This window comes from Hemitrygon akajei, chromosome 15 (genome assembly GCF_048418815.1).
Source record: "Hemitrygon akajei chromosome 15, sHemAka1.3, whole genome shotgun sequence".
NCBI lineage: Eukaryota > Metazoa > Chordata > Chondrichthyes > Myliobatiformes > Dasyatidae > Hemitrygon > Hemitrygon akajei.
In genome coordinates, this window is record NC_133138.1 from 74,632,101 (window position 1) to 74,655,247 (window position 23,147).

Below are 23,147 nucleotides of genomic sequence, written 5' to 3' on the forward strand. Positions count from 1 at the left end.
TACTTTTAAGCTTCCATGTATTGCAAATGTTTATCCCAAAATGTAATGTTCATTGATTAGGAGAAAACTTTTGATTTCCTGTTTAAAAAAAAGAAGATACTGAAGAGTAATTTTGATTGTTTGCTGTTTCGTAATCAATGAGTTATGAACCTAGGAGCATGCCAGTGCTGCCATTATTTAACAAGTATTTGATTTTCATTTTGGTATGTTTTCAGAGACTTGAAACAGCATTCTCAATGGCTTCCTTGACATTAAAACAAATATGAAAAGCCTGCAAGAACTGGCTGAATTTTATTTTTAATGGCAATCAATTTCAAATCAATACAGGTTATGCACCTCTTATCTGAAATGCTTCGGGCCAGAACTGATTCAGATTTCAGATTTTTTTAGATTTTGTAATATTTGCATCTATATAATGAGATAACTTGGGGAAAGGACCGAAGTCCATTTACATTACATACACAGCTGATACATGTACCCTGGCGGTAATTTTATAACATTTAAAATAATTTAATAATTTAGCATATAATATGTAATATTTAACATCAATAAAAATAAAATTTATTTTAATATTTAACAAATTAATATTTTAATAGATTTGTGTATGAAACAATAATGTATACGTTGAACCATCAGAAATGTAAGCTATCACTGCCTTGGCTGCCCAGGTGGACAGTCAGCGGCTGTTTGGCATCACATCATTCCCGACTCTGAATTGACATGCTACCGGTTAGCGGTCTTTTTCTTACACTTATTCATCACACATATGTACCGATGCAGCCCTTCAGAGTGTTAGATTCTCATCAGTGACAATTTTGGCAAACTCATCAATCAATTTCTCGACTGCTTCGTGATCAGCAGATGCTTTATCACCACAAATCTTAAAAAATTAAATGCTGTGCCTTTTTAAAAAATTCTGCAACCAGCCTACTGAATATTCACAATTACCTTCAATTTTCAGTTCACCGTGATAGATCTTGGCTTGTTTCATGATCAGCAATGTCCTCTCGACGCTGCCAAATCCACTCTTTCAATTCAGCCTCGGGATCTTTCTTTTTCACTTTATCCACTGTTCTTTTCTGTTTTTCATTAACTTCTGTTCATTACTTATGTGAGATCACTTCTCAGAATTGTCTGCGGCGCACATTTCCTGGGAAGCTTCCCAGCGTCTTGTGGAATTTTCTATTTGTGACCTCATGTCGGGTTTCAGAGGTTTTCAGATGTTGGGATTTCCAGTAAGGGATGCTCAACCTGTACAAGTGAAATTGGCCATTAAAACAGTCACCTAATCCGCAAAACTAGTTTCATGCCAGGACACAAGTTGATAACTTTTCTTCCTTGATATGACCTATGAACATTACATAGGATTTACACCCAAAATAGACCAAAAGTAGACCCAATTAGTCCTAAATTAATGGATTACCTGAACTTCTGTTGTTACATTTCCAATGTACATCACCCAAACTATCAGCATTGCCCTCTATTTCTTCTTTCCACATACACTTTTCCACCTGCCCCTTAAAAGTATCCGTGTCATTGATTTCATCTACATCACAAATTCTAGCGATACTCTCCGTAAAGAGTTTCTTCCTTAATTTCTTATTGTATTTACTAGTGACTACAAGCAACCACTACATCACAGAAATTTGCCTTTACTGAATTCACCAATTACTGCCCAAAATGAGATATGTAATAAAAATCATTCTCATGGAATTTGTATGAAAGAAAATCAAGTTTCATTTCAATGCACATTTCTTGACACGTTTGCAGATGACACAGCTTTACTCTTATTTCCCCCCCCCCACCCTATTATCTTGGGGGACACCTATATTTTATAATTACAACTATTAATTTAGGACTTATTCACCACTATAAATATTTTCTCTGATTTATCACAACAGTTGTTTATAATTTTAAAGGCTTCACTTAGATCACTGCTCAGCTTTACATTTTCTACAAAAATTAACCCTGTTCTATGTTTGCAGACTTTTATATTCCCAGTTACCTTGTATTCACTCTATTGTATTCCGAACAGCACTATCCTGGTCGATCTTTCATCTCCAGGTCAGAAGTTTGAGGCATCAAATCTCACTTCTGAAATCTTGCACATAAACCATTTGCTCCCACAGTGTGGCACTGAGAAGATGTGACTTTAAACTGAGCACAATGTTCCTCTTTTACGAACGTAGAAATGACAAATGTATAAACAAAACAGAGAATTATCCTACTGTCCTGGCCAATATTTATAATTTCTCTGTTTCCCTGATTAATTTCTTTCTTTTTCTGATGAAGATCTTTCTTAAACAATTAATGCCATCTTCCTCAAGCATATTTTTTCTGATAATGTTCCTCCTTTCTAACAATATTATCTAAACTGTTTCTTCATTCCTTCTTTCCTGTGCAGGTACAAACCTTGATTTCCAGATGCATGGATTAACAAACTATTTCCATTGTTGTAGGCTAATTGAATAAGACTAAAATTAGTACACCAAAATTGGTCACTACTGCAGGTAATTTAGGTAACTAAGTTTAGTCAACATTATAAGGCCAATGTGTGTTGGCTCAAATTGAGAGTGTGTAAACATGGTGAGTAGCTTGTAAATGTAATCGAGGACAAAAGGCAGGCACTTAATGGGAATATTTTAGCTTTAAGTCTCCAGTTTAAAGATTTAATTTAATCAAGGACCAAAGATTATTTCATGTTACAATTCAGGTGGTAGAATAAATGAGTTCTCATGTACTCACTTAAGTGGAACTGGCTCTGGTAACTAGTACTGATTTCTATGGGGCACTGACAATGGACTGAACACTTCATCTGCCTTATTCAGCATGTCAAAGGTTATGTGTTAAGCACATGGTAAACAAGAGGAGACTGCTGGTGACTGAACAGCTGAAGAGCCCCCTTACTGGTGAGAACCAGATAATCCAATCGCACTCACCCTTCCATTTCCTTCAGAACACAGGCCTTGGTGCTGGATGAAGAATCCTCTTCATTGGACCTCTTTGATAAAGGAATTAAGAAGACATAGACAATCAGTGTCAGGGCTTTTCACAGCATTTCAGCCCTATCCTTTAATTAGATAAAGAGATCCGACCGCACGTATTAGATGCCTCTTAATGGTCCCATTATTAAGACCTGGGCGGAAGGTCCTGACCTGGTGATTATCACCTGCTACTGTTATTTAATTACATCCTGCTGGCAGTGAAGGCCTTGTTGAACTTACATTTCAGATCTTTGATTTAGCTGAAACAGATGGTTCAGAGACAGGAACGGACAAAAACCCCTCCATCTTCATGACAACACACCTGAACACCACTGGGTTTCTATGAGTAATGTCTGCACTTTAATAATCCACTGCTAATTGCTGTTACATTTTTCTTAATTCCCTGTTCACTTAGTTCTGTATTTACTAGATAAAGCATTATTCTGCCTGTTGGTAGGCACGGTAGTCAGAATGTATAAACATATGGATTAGAATAAGAAGTAGGCCACTCAGCCCCTCAAAAGTACTCTGCTATTTCACAAGTGCATGGCCAAAACAATTGTAACCTTGCCTCTGCACTCCTGCCTAGCTGATTACTCAATGAGAGTTGTTCAAAAATATTCAAAGTCTCTGCTTCCACTGCCTTTTAACCTCTGTGATAATGGGGTAATCAGCCAGATGTCAGCTATTCAGTCCAGATGAATGGGTTTCAACCCAAATCATTGACTGCCCACTACCTTCCATAGATACTGACTTACCCACTGAGTTCCTTGAGTTTAATGTTGACTTTCCCTGAAAATCTTGAATTTTTTGAACTACCTTACTATAATGTCTTTAATATCTTATTTTCTCATTAACACCTGTTTAAGTAACAGGCCTATAATTACTGGTTTCCATCTTACTTCTTTTATTTGAAAAAGCTGACGGAGGGTCCTGACGAAGGGTCTCGGCCCGAAACATCGACTGTACTTCTTCCTATAGGTGCTGCCTGGCCTACTGTGTTCCACCAGCATTTTGTGTGTGTTGCTTGAACTTCCAGCATCTGCAGATTTCCTCGTGTTTGCATTAATGAAACCTTTCCCAAATCTAACAAATATTAGAAAATTAAAACCAATATGAAAATTACTTCTCTGGCTCCTTCCTTTAAAACCTAATGACAAGGTTGATCAATACCTACAGCATGCAACCGCTCAGTTTTCTTTTCCTCCTGCCCTTCTATTGATTGATTTCAAAGGTTCATTTTATTATCGAAGTATGTATGCAACTCTGAGATTTGTCTTCTCCAGACAGCCATGAGATACAGAAACCCGTAGTAGTTGATAGAAAGACATCAATCACCCTCCTGTATGAAAAGAAAAAGAAACAAAAACTCACAAACCCCCAAGCCCCTCAACTCTCCCTCCCTCACTCTCCCTCTCCTTCCTAACAAGAACACCAAACCTCAGACTCCCAATCTGCCAATCTGAATGGGCAAGAACATGAAAAAAATACAGAACTGAAAGAGGCCAATATGAGTCACAGTTAGTATGAACTCCAGTCCAATCCATAGATCCCAGAATTTTGATAATATCTCAGGGCTTCGGGACCCAGTGGCCCTTCCAAGAACAGCGACTCGAAACTGAGAGAAGCTATTTTGCTATTTGTATCTTCTGTAGTGAATACTGATATTAAATACCTGCTTAATTCATCCACAGTATCCACATTTTCATTACTAATTCCCTAAGTTCACTTGTTATAGGTCAGTATTTGACAGTACGTTATTTTTTAAGTATCTTTGTAAAATCTGACATTTTTTCTCTGAGCTTGTTTTATTTCATACTTGAATTTTACCTTCTTTTAGTCATTAATTGTTATGTTTGATATTTTCTGAACTGTTACCTCTTTGTACAATTATAAGACTTACCTTTAAGATTTATACCAGCTTAAACTTTTTAGTTCAGCCTGCCTGCTGAGTCCTCTGCCATATCTTATTGAAAAGTATCTACTGCAGATTACCGGTAATTGACAGATGCAACAGTTTTGCACAGGACATCATCAAGCACTCTACCAGTCACTATTGTTCTATAATGTGTTACAATATCTGAGTATGTATTACCTCTATGAAAGTCTGCTCAACATACAGCCCCATCATGAAGTCAGTGTACAAGAAAGATTGCATAATAGGTAAATGGTAAGTGAATGAGAGAGAGAATAGGGGGTGGGGGGAGAGAAAGGGGGAGGGAAGGGGAGAGGGAGAGGGAGGGAGAAAGAGAGAGAGAGAGAGAGAGAGAGAGAGAGAGAGAGAGGGAGAGAGAGAGGAAAGAGAGGAGAGAGAGAGAGAGAGGGAGAAAGAGAGGGAGAGGGCTATGTAGCCAGTTTACTCTCCGTAAGTCTAGGATGGCAAGCAGAAATAGCTTTTTATTCCCCACAAACTCCTTCTGTGTGCTAATAGCAAAATAAAAGTAACTGAGTCACCTGTATGCTTCAGTTTGAATGCATAGATCTAGTAGTACTTCTACTTCCTGTAGAAGTAGTAGAGGCCAGTTCAGTTGAGTCATTTAAGGTAAAATTGGATAGGTATATGGACAGGAAAGGAGTGGAGGGTTATGGGCTGAGTGCGGGTAGGTGGGACTAGGTGAGATTAAGAGTTCGGCACGGACTAGGAGGGCCGGAATGGCCTGTTTCCGTGCTGTGATTGTTATATGGTTATATGGTTAAAATAGCACAAGAGGCTTTCTGCAGCATTTCCCTTTCAATTGACAGCAAATTCACAATTTTGCTATTCTAAATTGAAGGAGTAGATTGCAAAATTTTAAGAATTGAACATAAAGCTAAAATGCCATTTTCCCCACACAGAAATTATTTGATGCTTAATTCCTAGAGAAGCAACAGATGGAATTTGAAAAACATGCTGAAGAGTGGAACCGGGATTAGTTGTGAGTAGATCTATTGTTTGTGCTGATTGTCGTCTAACTGTAAGTGAGCAGGAACCTAAAAATACTGACAGCTGTGCTGAGGTGAGCACATGTACCACAAAGAACAGTTGTCCTTGCCGCCTTCTTTTGTGTCAGAGCAGCAATAGACTTTCATTATAAGCCATAATGCTCCTTCTCAATAATTGGAACTCAGATGCTGCCTAGAAATATGGAAAATATTATTTTGTTCTCTTGTTGAAGAAATAGCTGACCATTGAAAATACTTGAGCATACAATCAAGAGGCAGAGTCAGGTTTAATATCACCGGTATATGTCATGAAGTCTGGTGTTTTGCGGCAGCAGTACATTATAATACACTAAAAAACTGTTAATTACAATAAGAAATATATATTAAAAATAAATTAAATAAGTAGTGCAACAAGTGAGCAAGAATAGTGACGTAGTGTTCATGGGTTGGTTCATTGTCCATTAAGATATCAGATGGCAGAGGGAAAGAAGCTGTTCCTAAAATGTTGAGGGTGTGTCTTCAGGCTCCTGTACCTCCTACCTGATGGTAACTATGAGCAGAGGGCATGTCCCAGGTAGTGGGGGCTCTTAATGATTGAAGCTGCCTTTTTGAGGCATCGCTTTTTGAAGATGTCCTCGATGCTGAGGAGGCTAGCGCCCATGATGGAGCTGGCTGAGTTTACACCTTCTGCAGCTATTTCTGATCCTGTTCAGTGGCTTGTCCGTACCAGTCAGTGATGCAACAAGTTAGAATGCTCTATATCTCTATAAATATGCTGGAGCATTTGGTAACATGCCAAATCTCCTCAAACTCCTAATGAAATATAATTGCTGTTGTGCCTTCTTTGCAATTGCATCAAGGTGGATCTTCAGAGGTGTTGACACCCAGGAACTTGAAACTGCTCACATTTTCCACTGCTGATCCCTCAATGAGGACTAGTGTATGTTCCCTTGATTTCACCTTCCTGAAGTCCACAATCAATCCCTTAGTCTTACCAAGATTGATTGCAAAGTTGTTGTTGTGACACTCAACTCAACCAGCTGATCTATCTCACTCCTGTATGTCTCTTCGTTACCATCTGAGATTCTGCAAACAACAGATGTGTTGTCAGCCAGTTTATAGGTGTTTGAGCTGTGCCTAGCCACACGGTCATAGGTGTAGAGAGAACAGAGTGGCAGGCTATGCATGCATCCTTGAGGTGTGCCAGTGTTGATTGTCAGCAAGAAGATGTTATTTCCGATCAGCCAGGAGACCAGTTTCTCAAATAGAGACATTTTTTCTGGCTTCCTAAGCAAGAATGACTTGTCAACCACAGAAATCAGACTTACAATGTACTTTTGACCAATGTGTTCCATCATCAATAGATACTCTATAAGCAGTAAAATCTATCACAATGCTTTATGGGGTGTTATCGAACAAAAGTGGCATTGAGCTATAAGGAAATAATGAGTATTATCTTACCAGAAATGACCAACAATCAGTGCCAAATTACTAGTAACAAATGATGTGCTGGAAGAACTCAGTGGGTCATTCAGCATCCGTGAGAGAAAAAAATTGTCGACAGTCTGTGTTATGTTTTGTAACTTCAAAACATTAAACTAATTCAAAGCTAGACATGGCAGTCGGAAAATGCATGACTAACTTTGGGCTTACTTTAAGAGAGGCATGCACGTATCATGTGATAGCGTAATGACATATACAATTTATGCACTTACACATAAAACCCATAAAGAATTATTGAAACAAACAAGAATGCTTAATCAACAACATTTACAAAATTACTCGAACATTACTGAAATATTAACTACAAAACACACCTCCCTGCTTAGCTATAAACTCCAACTGAATAGAGAATGCATCTCAACTATATACACAGTATATTATATAATACAACTACTATATTGACATCCACAGCTTAGTAAATTTTAAATTGTCCCACTCAGGCCAAAAGATTTAACTGCTGTGGAGGCTTCGTTAGTCTTGTAGGGTAGTGTCTTTCTGCTTGGTTGGTGAGACTTGTGACTGTGAAACAATCTGGGCCCTCCTCTGTGGTTGTGGTAGGAGTTCACTCTGAAACTGCAGGAAGTGGTTCTGACAGATCCGTATATCTTTCTTCTTCCTTTTTCTTCTTCTATTTTGTGGATCTTGATCGTGGGAAAGTCCACTTTGTTCACTGAGTATTCTCTTATTCATCCATCTATTGCTTTCTCCACGATCTTTTCTCTCTTCTTGTTTCCTCATCCACAACAACATCTGACGACTCCTCTCTTTTCATATCTCCATTGACTTCTTTCTTTTAGGCCTTCCATTCATCCAGCTGGTCTTTAGTCTCTGCATCTACTTTTACAAGCAGCTTTTTGTCTCCCCCTTGAAGTTCATACAATAACCAGAATAGATTCTGGTTCTTTATACTCATAAAAGCTGAATTCTTGCAATACTCCATGAAGCTCCTTGAACTCTCTTCCAGCTTAAAACCAAACCACATTTCGCAAGTAACTGCCTGAATAGCACATCAGAAGTTTTTTCAGGTTTGTTGCGACAAAAACTGTTCTGGTCGGACCACTGCTTTTGTCACTTTCTCAATTCCTCTGAGCAGCATGATTCTTCCTTGAATTGATATACTTTCCAACCGGAGGCACAGAGGTTGGCAATAATACCTGTTTTTCCCTTGAACTGCTTCAGTTTTCCTTTAATAATGTTGTAGCCCCATCCAGTATCTTTCTTAATTTGCTTTCAGATGATGCTATTACAGGGGATGTGGCATGTAAATGGTGGATGGATCTCCAATCAAGTTGTATTCATCTCAGCTAATCACATCCCTAAAATGCTGGTCCTCCTGTTTTGATCACATACAAGTTCAACATGACTTGTTAGTTGTTGTACTTCACTGTTACGAATGTCATTCCCATGGGAGTTATCTTTTCTCCAGTATAAGTTCCTAGGTGGCTATCCGCAGGTTTCAGTTCAGTATCTTATTTTGTGGAATAACTGAAACAGCCGAGCTTGTGTCTAATTCCATTTTAATTAATTTCCCATTCACTTCTGGTGTAAACCATTTACTTGTCTATTGTTAGCTTTCACATTGTAAATCTTAAGGCTACACAGTCCTGTGTCACTCTCATCATTATCAGATTTTTCATTAATAACATGCAGGTTAGTGTTCTTTTTGAAACTGCACCTTGACTTTTTATCTTTTTCTCTTCTCTGTGCAGTCCATTTATTTTTGTCTGCCTGACATACTCTTTATATGTGTCCTACTTTGCTGTATTTTCTGTAAGTTTTGCCTCTAAACCTGCATTGGTCTGGTATATGTCACTTCCTGCCACAAAGGTAACACATTTTGTTCAGCCAGGCAGGTTTCTGTTGGGACATTGCAGTTTGGTTCATGCCCACTTTTATTCTTGCCTGCAACTCAGTTGTGTCTCTGCTGTTTCCATTTATACAACAATTTCAATTGCTCTTTTAAATATAAGCTGTGCTTCAGTAGGAACCATTTTTGAATGCTTTCTGGTAAGATTTCTCAAACTAAACAATCTCTCAGTGTATCATTAAGCCCATTACTGAACTGACAATGCTAAAACAATCTCTTCAATTCAGCCACATACACTGAAGAGGTCTTCCTTTCCTTTTGGTTATGCTCATGAAACCTAAAGCATTCTGCAATCAATAATGACTTTGGTTCTAAATATTCCTGCATTACTTATACAATAGCAGCAAAGGTAGTTTCTGCTGATTTGGTTAGAGCAGTTAAACTTCAAAGCAACCTAAACCTTTAAACCCAACGCACTCTGCAAAATCGGTAGTTGTTCAGTAATGGTTATTTTGCTGGCTTAAAAATACTGTTCAATTAGCTCAGTATAGATGAACCAATTATCTCTTGTGGAATCAACTATGCCAATCATTTCAATGTAGCCAGAAAGTTCTGTTCTTTTTAAAATAATTATTATCTTCTTATGAACTCGTGAATCTTCCTTTTTCTGATTTTTCATAATACTTACTGCGCTGCTCCATTTTAAAAAAACTCAACCATTCCTCACTGCGCTTCAGCAGGTTATTTGCTGTCTCTGGTTTATTTTAAACATACATTGTAGTCACAGTTATGTTTTGTAACATCAAAACATTAAACCAATTCAAAGAAAGACACAGGAGTCTGAAAATGCAAGTCTAACTTCATGTTAACTTTAAGCAAGGCAGGCATTTATCATGTGGTTGCATGATGATGTATGCAGTTCACATATTTATACATATAACTCAATGAATTTAAACAAAAATGCTTAATCAACAACATATTTACAAGCTTACTCAAATATTACAGAAATATTAAATACACAACAATTTACAACTAATTTCTTTTCTCCCACAGCTGCTGCATGACCCACTGATTTCCTTCAGCAGATTGTTTGCTTCTCCAGTTCCAAAATGTTTTGTGTCTCCAAATTGCCAGCAATTCTTTTTCTTTGGCAGTCCCTTGGAATTACATGCTTCTGCTAGTTATGTGGCTTATAAAGTATCCAATGTCCCAATGAGAAACTGCAGACTTTTCCATATATAGGGCTGCTTGGGAGTTAATGTATTACTGTCTGCTTTCTGCTGTTTATCAGGCCTTCAGAGTGTTCCTCATTCATCGATGTTCCCAATGCCATCCCTAATTCGCTACTTTGAGAAGTCATGGGACAGGGATTCTCAAGATTAAGAAGACTGATTTTTTATTTTCAAGAAGGCTTTGAGTACTGCACATCCTTCAAATTTCTCCTCTGTCTACTAGTAATCTCTTCTCCTAACAGAGTCTGGAATAGAATCTGCCATCAGACATAGACACAATGTGGACTGCCCAATGGAGATGACTGAGTGTCATTGTTCCAACACTTATTCTTAATCTTTATCCCCAGCAATTACCCATGTAAATGTCAGCAAATTCAGAATGTCCACACATGCATATATGTGCTTGATAATAAACTCTAACTGGTGAATCAATTGCTTGATTCCACTACTGGACTGCACGTATTGTCCACCAGCACTATATACTTCACTGTGATTTCTGATTCAATACCTCCAAACCCATTCAGATTAATGGGGATCTTACAGCTGCTAGGAAGTAAGGTAAGAGTAAATTATTTTGTAGTTATTTGTATTTTTAGCAATTCTTCGATACTTTAAAAACGTTTTAATAGTTTGCAATCTTTGAAGGTTTCTAAATCCAGGGACAACTTTAACAAACGGTAAAGAGGACTTGGTTTAGCTGAGTATCAAGCTCAAGTTCAAGTTTATTGCTGTTATAGGCATTTATATACAGGAGAAAAGGCCATAAAAATAACTTTTTTGCAGCAACAGTACATTGCAAGACAAGGTCAAATGTAAATGAACAAAATTAACATAAATTTCCTGCAAGTTACATGTGTAAAAAAACACAAAATAACAGACACCACTAGCGTAAGATACAGAGGGAGAAGGAAAATACAGTCTGAGGTGGTTAATATTTTCCAGGTTGCTCGGGTATCTGATAATAGTGGGGATGAAGGTGTTGTTCAACCATGAGGTATGAGTTTTAGGCTCCTGTACCTCTTACCTGATGGCAGATCAGGAACAGGGCAGGGTATGGATGGTGCGAGCCCTTGATGATGGATAACAGTGGGGTGGAAGCGAGTGTTGAATCATGAGATGTGGGTTTTAAGCTCCTGTACCTCTTAGCTGATGGATCATCAAGAACAGGGCAGGGTGCAGATGGTGTAGGTCCATGATGATGGGATGACACCTTCATCTCATGCTTTTTTAGCAGGTTCATGGGCAGATTTTGGCCAGATGTTATTTATCTTTCCATATTTAGATGTCTTCCAAATATCTATGGTCATGGTCACTCAGCTGGCAACCACCATGTGTATTTCCACCTCATCACAGACCTTCCTTTTCATTCCTTCTACCTTGCCTCCATTTCTCTGTAATTGAAAACTTGCCTTACCTCTAGCATATATTTTAGCTTTGATGGAAGGTCATTGGGATGAAACTTCAACTCTGTTTCTCTTTAACAACTTACTGCCAGACCTGTTGAGAGTTTCCAGCATTTTTTGATTTACTTATTCTTCAAAAGGTTGCCTGTTGAGACGAAATTTTCTATCCCATCCAAACCACAATTTTCACACAATCACTTTTAGTGATTGGTTCATACCTTCTTGATCAGCATGAGAATAAATGGAAAATAAGGGGGGAAATTTTGATGCTTCCATCTTTAAAATATTTTATGCTATACAAACTTCCACATGTGTTTTAATTTTTGAATACTTACCAACTATGGAGATTATTACATTGGTAAGAATGAGAAGCCAAACCACTGTGAAAAACAGACTGACAGAGCTGTCTTCCAGTGAGTGTAATACTGCAGAATCCTAAAACATACTATTAGTATTATGATAGTAAGTACTACAGTAACTACACTCTGTAAAAGTTCATCAAATTAATAGCTTTAGCCTGTTTTAATTGGTGAATGAATAGATGACCTAATGTATCTCCTTGTTAACAGAATACTCTTGAATGTAATTAATGACAGTTGGATTTTCTTGATTGAGGATTTGCTCTTCTAGCATAGAGTGCAATCATTGGTATACAAAATACAAGGAGATTTACTGCTTAATCTTATTCAGTTTCTCTGTAATATCCTGATAAGTCAGAATTGGAATTGGAATTAGAATCAGAATCAGGTATCAGTGCCATTAACACCACGTGAAATTTGTTCTTTTGTGGCAGTGGAACAATGCCAAGACATAAAATTACAAAATAAATAAGTGCAGAAGATATGGGACAATGAAGCAGTGTTCATGGGTTCTTGGACTGTTTCAGAAACCTGATGTAGTTTGTGGAATAAACCTCAAAACGTGCAATTTTACCATCTATGCTTGCAGGTGAAACCCTCCTTTCACCAACATCTCTGCTTCCTCAGCTAAAGAAATTTGTTATGACTCTATGTACCCTTACTAGTTTTTATCGATGCACTATAGGAAGCATTCTATATGGATGTATCATGGTTTAGTATCACAACTGCTCTCCTTATGACCTCAAGAATCTGCAGAGAGATGTGGACACAGCTCATCACAGAAACCAGTTTCTGCTCCATGACTCTGTCTATACTTCAAATTGGCTGAGTAAAACAGCTAGAATAGTCAAAGACCACACTCATCCTGAACATCCCCCCTTTCCTCTCCAGACAAAAAAGACAAAAGCCTGAAAGCATGTACTACCAAACTCGAGGACAGCATCTACCCCGCTGTTGTAAGACTATTAAATAGTTCCCTAGTATGTTTAGTTGGAGGCTTGATCTCACAATTTACCTCATTATGATTTTGCACCTTATTGTCTACCTGGACTCCACTTTCTCTGCAGAGATTGTGATTGTTTTTACTTTCTTCTACCGTAATACACTGTAATCTGATCTGTATCAACAGTAGGCAAGACAAGCTTTTAATTATATCTCAGAATATGTGACAATAATAAATCTGTTCCAATTCCAATTCCTGCAAAGACTCCTCCTGCCTCTATCTGTATTTCCTCTGAAGATAAGCAGGTAAAAATTGATTCTGGAATCACTATGTAATCAAAGAGGACTTGTTTGTTCCTTTACAAAGTCTCTGAGGAGAATCTTGAGCTTTGCTTACTCTTACTAATACGTGACCTTCATTGTGGCACTGTAAAGAGTACAGTTGGAACCCATGTAAAAGCACATATTGTTCAGACTGACCCTGCAGGCCATTAGCTGATAGTTGAGCAATAATTAATATTTGGAAACATATTAGGATTTGCAATATTTACTGATTATAAAATGCCTCTTGATTGCACAATGAAAGTTGGGAAAAATACCTAGAATATTAAGACCACAGAAATACTAAATTAGAATCATAAATTAATACTGTGCAGAAGACACCACAATTTCACTTACAAGGCTTCTGTTAGCTTTTTGAAACAGCTCTGAATTTAATTTCATTCCCTCATTTTATCCCCATTAACCCAGCAAACTTTTGTCCTTCAAGAACTCAACCAATGGTCTTTTGAAAAATGTTAAATTGATTTCCATCATGTTTCTGGTAAGATTATTTTTTTTCAATCCTCACGTTACTTGTGTTTTTTCTGTCAATTACTACCAACCTATGTTCTCTGGTTACTGATCTTTAACACTTTAAGATTCTAACACAATAGAATTATCCTTTAACCTTTATTCCTCTGAGAAAACAATCCCAGTTTCCTAAAACTCTCCATTTCATTCTTGCTGTATTTCTAGTAAAGATTCTGTGCTGGCTCGCTAAGCCCTTGATATCGTACCCAAAATGTGTGGGCAGAATTGGCCACAATACACCAGCTGAAACCTGACTACTGCTTTATAAATACTTAACACATCAAACATATCCATGTCATCTTCAAATGCTTGTTTGCATGCACCTGCCAGCCTCTCTGTTTCAGCAGCTCTTGCAGTCACTTAAATACCCACAGACCCTGAGTGGAAGCAAGTCATCATTGATCCCCTGGGATCACCTAAGGTGATAGTAGTCATAATATGTATTAATGTGTCGTGGTCTAACACTACTCAGTGTACTTTCCTCCAATCTGAAATATAACCACCCACAAAGCCAGTTTCATATTCATTCCCATTCCAATCCAATTTCTCCTTAATTCCAGGTTTTAATTTTGTCAGTACGTGTAATTTGGCATTTCATTAATACAGTGGATTCCAGTTAATTGGTCTGTTGGTTAATAGAGAGAATAGTCAGGACTCTCTTCATTTATTTGGGATACTATGCTGCAAAATTAGGGCAGGAGACTAATGCCAAACAGTTTCTAACTAGTGTCAGTCACACACACTTATGTAGTTGTTAGACAGAAAACCATGCTTGAGAGTGAACAGATTTTAAATAGCATCAGTTTTATGTGTTTTTGCTCAAAAAGCAGTGACTTTTGCCACTGATAGTTGGTGAGAAACAAATAGTAAGACAATTCTGAATTGTTTTGCTCACTGCAGTTTCAAGTATTCAGGTTTGGAGATGCCTGAAACGGCCATGGGTAAAAATGAAACAAAATCACCATTTCAACAAGTAAGGAGGTATGAAGAATTTGAAGGTATCTACAATCATCTTGAATGTTAAAATTAAAATGAAGATTTGAGGGATGTATGAAGGCAGTCCATTACTTGCACCAGGTGACTGCGCTGATTATGTTCATTTACAGTCAATCAAAAGAACACAACAGCATACATTGGATTAATTCCTCTGTTAATAATAATTAGGAACTAGTACACAGTTTTATAGTACCATAGTAGTATTGATACTGTTCTAACTTGTTCTATTTTTTCATTGAAATACATAATTATACATAATTTGTATTACTCAGTTATACAGTAGTTTGGCTTATTTATACCATTTTAACTATTTCCATGAAACTTTGACTAAATTGGGGCAGCTGCTTACTTGGACCAAAATGTACTGGTGCCCAAGGGGTCCCAACTAACTAGAATCTACTGTAACAACAACTTGGTATTTTTTCAAATACCCTTTGAAAGTCCAAACACACAAAATCAGTTGTACTAACTTCACCCACTTTCTATGTTGTTCTGTCAAATAACTCAATCAGCCAAACATAATTTGGCTTTATTAAATCTGTGCTGCCTTTAATTTACTAAAACACATTTTTCTTAATGTCAATTAATTTTGTTCTAGACTGCAGGACCACATTTGAACTCATGTGTGATGTACGTTTTGGAGCAGCTGAAGAAGTCGTCAGTATAACTCACTTGCTTCTACACTTAATTTCATAGAGTTAGAATCAAGTTATGTATTTGCAACCCCTTGGTGAGAATCAGCATGCTAATTTCATTATTTTAATTGCTTAATTAGAATAATACTAAATAAGGTTTGGAAGTTTGACTGAATGTCAACAGATTTCAATCACAGAAGAAAGCTAGTAGATTTGGCATAAATAACTACAAACTCTAACCAACCTTCAAGAGAAATGAGACAAAAGTGATGGTCAGTCTTTCTTCGTCTTTCTCTTCATCTGCATTGAGCCTTCAATGCATTGTGCATTCAGCTCCTAAATCGTCAAATGTGATTTTGCACTCTCTCATTGAATAGTAAAGTTGAAATTGATTCACACATATTGTCATATCCACTGAACTTAATTTGTCAAAAATAAAACAGAATTAATACTAAATCCAAGGTCACGTAAAAAATAATGATGGATGCACACCAGAAACTTGAGGGTTACAGCGTGATGTGAACCTCTGGCAGCAAACCTACTGCAGGTTCCAACTGATTTGATAATTAAAATTCAATTGCCTGTTTCTTCACCATCAATGCTGGCATGATTAATTTGGTTCTTCATCCTCCAGTTTAAAAATGGATAAAAAGAATTTTCAACCTTTCAGTACTCTGGCCATTTACAATGGATTTTTGGATGACAGTGGCCTTCAGCAATTATTTCCTCCCTTATTTCCCTCAACAATGTAGAACACACTTGGATAGGAGCTTTTTAATTTGGTGATTTTCACGCATTTTAAGGAGCTCCATTAACTTTCATCTTGTCTGATTTCTCTACTGCTGCCTTTTAGGTTCTTCTGAATTCACGATGACTTGCTTCCATGACAGTTTTGTGGATCTTCGGTCAACTGATGGGACCAATATAGGAACTGCACTCTTCCACATGTGAAGCAGGAAGTCATTGCTTGTGAGGTGGTGTACTCCTTCTGCCTCACTGGGCTCCTCATTTTTCACAAAACCATCCTCAATGCGCTTGGAGTAGTGATGGTTTGAGATCTCCAAGACTTAATGAGTATATTGCATTATTTTTCAAGCAGGCTTTGAACAAATGGTTAAATCTTTTACTCCATCTGCCTGGAATCTCGACCTATGACAGAACTCAAGAACAGAGTGCCTGTTTTGGGATGCTAGCGACATACCTGCCAGTAGACTCAGTGAGTGCAATTAGGGCCTCAAGGCTGGGATGCCAAATTGGAAGAGGACATTGATGCTAGTTTTAAATTTTTTAAAGTTTTATTGGAGCCTCAAGTGTCTGCTGTTGGTAGTCCAGATCTCAGAAGCAGAGATCTGGTAAACCAAGAAGTTTATTCATTATCAAATATCCCTTAGCCTAATCAACCAAAGGGTGTACTGGAAGATTGAAGATAATGGTGAATCTAGGTCTGCCTTCACCAAGCTGTGATATGTAAAGTGGTTCCCATTTTCCAGGGACTTGCCATGAAGTTGACAGGCTACACTATGCAGAGGCACTGATTGGAAGAGGGATGGGTCTGGTGGATGTTGAGTAAAGGGCATTTCAGAGAAGGAGTCAATACCGGCTTGGAGTTCACTGAGTGTGTCATTAAAATATCCTCTGCAAACTGCGGCTTCACTACTGAAGTTCAGATAACTTTGAGTCTGTGATTGACTCAGGTTGGATAGTTTCCCATTAGTACAAAGATCAGTCCCAATCCCAAAGTGATGTCCAACATTCTGCAAAAAAAGTTTGAGGAGTTTCTACAGAAGCAACAATTTTGTAAGTGTTAATACTTCTGCTTCTTCATTTTATACTCTCCCTACCTATTCTTTGGTTATCTCCTCCTTTTGATTGTTTTATCTTTGATCATATGTCTGATTCTTCACTTTTTTTCCCTTTTCATTGCTGTCTATTAACCATTGGTATTTTACCTATATTGCCATGGGAGGGTTGATTCCATTTACCTAGCTTCAATTGCTCTGCCACCCCTCTACTCTCCACATAATGCAATCTGTTTTTGTTTCACATTTCCTGCAAGCTTCTCCTCTTCCTAACTTTTATATAATAAAGGTCAACTCAAAAATTAATGAAAAGAAAAAGGGTGTGATTATTAGGGAGGGCAACCAAGTTCAGTTCCTGGACATGTGGCTTAGCTACTAAGCCCCGCGGAACCATTTCTACTGATAGGAAAAGGGGCAAAGCTGAGTTTCTGGCACTTTAAAACAGTTTGTTTGGGCAGATGGGGCTCATCAGCTGTGGTTGGCATCTCATCTAGGACAAGGAAGGCTCTGTTCTCAAACCTCTGCTGCCTTGCGGGTATACCTGCTCATGGAGAAGGCTTCAGGAGTTAACCCCAAGGAAAAATCCAGAGCTGGATTCCCTGAGGCATCATCGCTGACTGGAGACTCCTGCAATGTTGCTGGTGCCAAACTAAAGTAGTCTCTGCCATTTCTTTGGGTTCATCAGGTACGTGGAGAGGGGGAGCTTGCTACATGAATAACAGCTTGCTCTCCATATCGTATTGGCCAGAGTTGCATATCTAGACAGCTGGGACGCAACATCCGTGGTCAACCCTGACCAATGGAGGCCTCACTCACTTGAGGATAACTATTATAATTAAAACAAGGCAGCAATACTATTACTCATTCCTCAAAATTAAGCTTTCAGTTGAATATTTCTTACATTCTTATTAAGTATGAGATCTTTTGTAGCAAGCTCTGCTAACAATAGGCTAGTCACAATTCAATCAGAGTATGATATTGTAGCAATCAGCTGTCCATTACATCGCAGTTTCAGTTTTATAATAACAGTTTCTCCTTTTGAATCATTTTATGGAGATTTTTAATACCATGTCTTTATTTGCTCCTTTCATTTTTATCTAAAACCTTGGTGTTGTTTTCCAAACAGTATAAAAAGGAGTTTTCTAACATTATATAAATATAATTTATGTTAGCTAGTTTATGTAGCAAGTTTATCAGCACTGTCTGTAATCTCCCACTTATTCACATTTTATACTGAATGGATATTAAATACAAATCCTTAAATGAGTATACCATTTTGAATTGATTTCCAGTGTCTCTTTGTAAGTTCACTTAAATATCCACAACTCTGGCCTCTATGGGCAATTATATTTTCAACATAATGAAATTCTGATGACTCCTACTGCTTTCTCTGTAGTTAAACAGTTGGTGTTTTCCAATTTTATCTTGAACCTCAGATCAGAGTTTAATTGTTCCCAGAGGGTTGGAACTGTGCTTCAGAGCTTATTAAATGTGGACAGGATGGAAAAGAAGGCTGAGTTATATCATTTCAAACAAGATCAAAGCATCGCTTACCATTGACTAGTTCTCCATTATCAGCCCTGACCTGACTACATAGAGTTAGGAAAATGGTACATTATAGACTAGCTTCTAACCTCCAGAAATGTTATTCAAAGGTACGGAATAAAAAGAAGCTAAAAACTGTTCTGGTCACAAGGAGGAACGGAGGAAATTTACAAGAATGGTTTCTATTGCTGTACAGAATGATAACAGAAATAAATGCAATGGACAATCTTACCATTTATGGATTAGAAACATGCAAGAAATTAACTGTCTATTTAGTATAGCTTATCTTAACTAATTCCTTTCCTCAATTTAATTTTCATTCACTGGCATGACATTGACAACTAACTCCAGTTAGTATCTGAACCCAGATCAACTTCAATGTGTTTATTTCATGAACCAGATTTCAACTATTTGAACACCGAGCAGCTGAGGCAACGAAGACTGTTCAGTACATAAGTAAGACACTTCACTTTTTCAAGCATTTGATATTAAAAGAATTCTCTTTCTGAAGCTATCTATGCAATTCTATTGGAGCACTTAGAACTCAGAAAGGAGGACTGAGTATTTATCAATAAAGGGGACACAGAAAATGAGATAATTGGCAAGGGTCAACAAAATAGATTTAAGGGCTTCTAGAGGTATGTAACCTCCAGGAGGACCATAACCTTGTTATGTTTTGAGGGTTGTGTGTCTCAATGACCCAGAGAGCTATGTTGGCTGGAGTCAGGGCTCTTGGTACTTGAATGACATACAGTGGTGAAAACCGAGAGGAAGCTACTGACATGATGAAGGAAGCCCTGAACACTGCCAGAGATGGAGGACCCTCATTGCTGCCCTAAATGCCGGTGGCATAACAGGCAGTAGAGATAGAGATAGATATGTAAAAAGGAAAACAGAAGGAAAGTAGTTTTATTAAAACTATAGCACAGAGAGGCTGGTGTAACTGGTAGCTGTTAAATTTCAAAGATCGAATGATCCAATGAAAGCGGAAGCCACAGAGTTAGTGGATTTCTTTTAATTTCAAAAACACACTTCATTCATAATAATAAAAAAACATACAAAGGAAAGAACAATGTAAAACCTTTTACAACCCAGGGTCATTACAATCAGTCATGAAAAACAAGCATATCACGATGCCAGTCACATTCCCCTGGGGTGATATGCCCATTTCATTGTTCATTGTTCCCGCAGCTTCTCCACCCAACTCAGCTCTTCAAAGTATAGTTACAGAAGGAGTCTATGCTACGATCTTTTCCCACAGAGCTCTAGCACTGGCTGCGGCATGTTGAGCACCTCTACACAACCTAGAAGTTAGCATATTGGAAAATTCTATTGATCTGCAGATTGCAAGGTATTAACTGTGAGTCCACTATTTAGCAAGGATGGAGAGAAAAAGTAGGGAACTACTGACCTGTTGGCTAAACATTTGTAGTATGGAAATTGCTGAAATCTATAATGAGTGTAATAATAGAGCATTCAGAATACAATTCAGAATAAGCAGATTTTGGTAAAGCTGTAGAGATGCCAGGCAAGATAGTTGAATGCTCCTCTTGCGGGCTGTGGGAAGGCAGTGAGGCCTCCAGTGTACCCTGACGACTACATCTGAAAGAAGTGCATCCAGCTGCAGCTTCTAACACTCCGCATTGAGGAGCTGGAGCTGGAACTGGATGAACTCCAGATCGTTTGTGAGATTGAGAGGGTGATAGAGACGTAGTTACACCCAAGGTGCAGGACACAGGAAACTGGGTGACAGTCAGAAGGATGAAAGGAGTTAAACAGCCAGCCCCCTCAACAACAGGTATACCACTTTGGATACTGTTGGGCTGGAGGACTTAGCAGAGGAAAGTCACAGCGCCAGCAGTCTCTGGCACTGAACTTGGCTCTGTGGCTCAGAAAGGAAGAAGGAAAAAGAAAGAGGCAACATGTGATGATCCAGGATTCGTTAATTAGGGGATCAGAAAGGAGATTCTATGGATAAGAATGAGATTCTTGGGTGGTATGTTGCCTCCGAGGATCCGGGACATCTCGGATCAAGTCCTCAGTATTCTTGTGAGAGGCTGAGCAGCCAGTGGCCATTGTCCATATAGGTACCGATGACGTAGGCAGGAAGAGGGACGAGGTTCTGCAAAGTGAGTTCAGGGGGTTAGGTCCCAAGTTAAAGGACAGGACCTCCAGGGTTGTAACCTCAGGAAAGCACAGGCCAGAAATAGGAAAATTGTACAGTTTAACACGTGGGTAAGGAGTTGGTTTAGGAGGGAGAGTATAAGATTTTTGCGTCAGTGGGCTCTCTTCTAGGGAAGGAGGGAACCGTACAGAAGAGACAGTTTGCACCTAAACTAAAGGAAGATTATATCCTAGCGGCAAGACTTGCTAGTACTGCACGGGGTAGGAGGTGGGTGGGGGTGGGGTTGTGTTGTAACCTATAATTGCAGGGGGCTGGGCACCAGAGTACCAGAACAGACAGTGGATTGGCTGTGGAGACAGATGTTGTTAAAACCTCAGACAATGTCTGGAATCAAAGAGTTGAGCATGGTGAGACTAGTGTTCTGAATTGTGTGTATTTCAATGCAAGAAGTATCGAAGGAAAAGCAGATGAACTCAGGGCATGGATCAATACCTGGAATAATGATATTGTAACCATTAGTGAGACTTGGTTTCAGGAGGGGCAGCACTGGGAGCTCAATAACCCAGAGTTCCGTTGTTTTAGACATGATAGAGCTGGTGGGATTAAAGGGGAAAGTGTGGTTTTACTAGTCAGGGAAAATGTCATGGCAGTGCTTAGTCAGAACAGACAAGAAAACTCGTCTAGTGAGGTTTCATAGGTGGAGCAAAGGAATAAGAAAGGTATGAACAGGTTAATGGGATTATATTAAACCCAAGGATTTAGAGGAACAAATTTGTGGAGAGATCGAAGACTGTTGCAAGAAACATAAGTGATTTTGAACTTTCCACATATTGACTGGGGCTCCCGTACTTTAAGGGGGCTGGATGGGAAAGAGTTCATCAAATGTGCTCAGGAAAGTTTCCTTAATTAGTATGTAGAAGTGCCAACAAGGAGGTGTGCGGTACTTTATCTGCTATGAGACAGAGGTTTGTGTAGGGAACACTTTGCACCTAGTGATCATAATGCAATTAGCTTTAAGGTAATAATGGAAGAGGATAGGTCTGGTCCTCAGGTTGAGATTCTAAATTGAAGAAAACTAGTTTTGATGGTATCAGAAAGCATCTGGCAAGTGTGGATTGGGATAGGTTGTTTTCTGGCAAAGGTGTAGTTGGTAAGTGGGGGGTTATCAAAAGTGAAATTTTGAGTGTACGAAGCTTGTATTGGCCTACTGGAATAAAAGGCAGGTTTAGGGAACCTTGCTTTTCAAGAGATCTTGAGACCCTGGTTATGAGCAAAAAAGGAAGTGCAGAGCAGATACAGGCAGGTAGGAACAAAGGAAGTACTTGAGGAGTTTTAGAACTGCAAGAGAACTCTTAAAAAATAAGGAGGGCTAAAAACAGCCTTGAGGTTGTTCTGGCAGACAAGGTGAAGGAGAATCCTAAGGGCTTCTACAGATATAATGAGCAAAGGATTACAAGGGACAAAATTGGTCCTCTGGAAGATCAGAATGGTAATCGTTGCAGGGAGCCAAAAGAGATGGGGGAGATATTAAATGGATCTTTTGCATCTGTATTTACTTGGGAGACAGACACAGAGTCTATAGCAGTGAGGTAATACACAGCGAAGTCATGGACCCTATACAGATTACAGAAGAGGAGGCGTTTGCTGTCTTGAGGCAAATTAGGATGGATAAATCCCCAGGATCTGACAACATGTTCCCTTGGACCCTGTGGGAGGCAAATGCAAAAAATGCTGGGGCTCTAGCAGAGATATTTAAATCTTCCTTAGCGTCGGGGAGGTCCAAAGAATTGGAGGATATCTTGTTCTGCAGTTTAAGAAGGTCTCTAAGAATAAACCAGGAAATTATAGATCAGTGAGCCTGACATCAGTAGTGGGAAAGTTATTGAAGGTATTCTAAGGGACCGGATATACAAGTATTTGGATAGACATGGACTGATTATAGATTGTCAACATGGATTTCTGAGTGGTAGGTCATGTCTAACCAATCTTATAAAGTTTTTCAAGGAAGTTACCAAGAAAAGTTGATGAAGGCAAGGCAGTGGA

General features: G+C 38.5%; 1 long non-coding RNA gene across 1 annotated transcript in view; it reads right to left on the reverse strand.

Annotated features, from left to right (window-relative positions):
• Window positions 1–955: 955 nt before the first annotated feature.
• Window positions 956–23,147, reverse strand: part of LOC140739613 (uncharacterized) — a 116,498-nt gene continuing 94,306 nt past the window's right edge. Inside the window, exons 2-3 of the long non-coding RNA XR_012101690.1 lie at window positions 2,940–3,001; window positions 956–1,251 (exon numbers count right to left, since the gene is read on the reverse strand). This is a non-coding gene — a long non-coding RNA (uncharacterized lncRNA). The remainder of the gene's footprint in view (window positions 1,252–2,939; window positions 3,002–23,147) is intronic.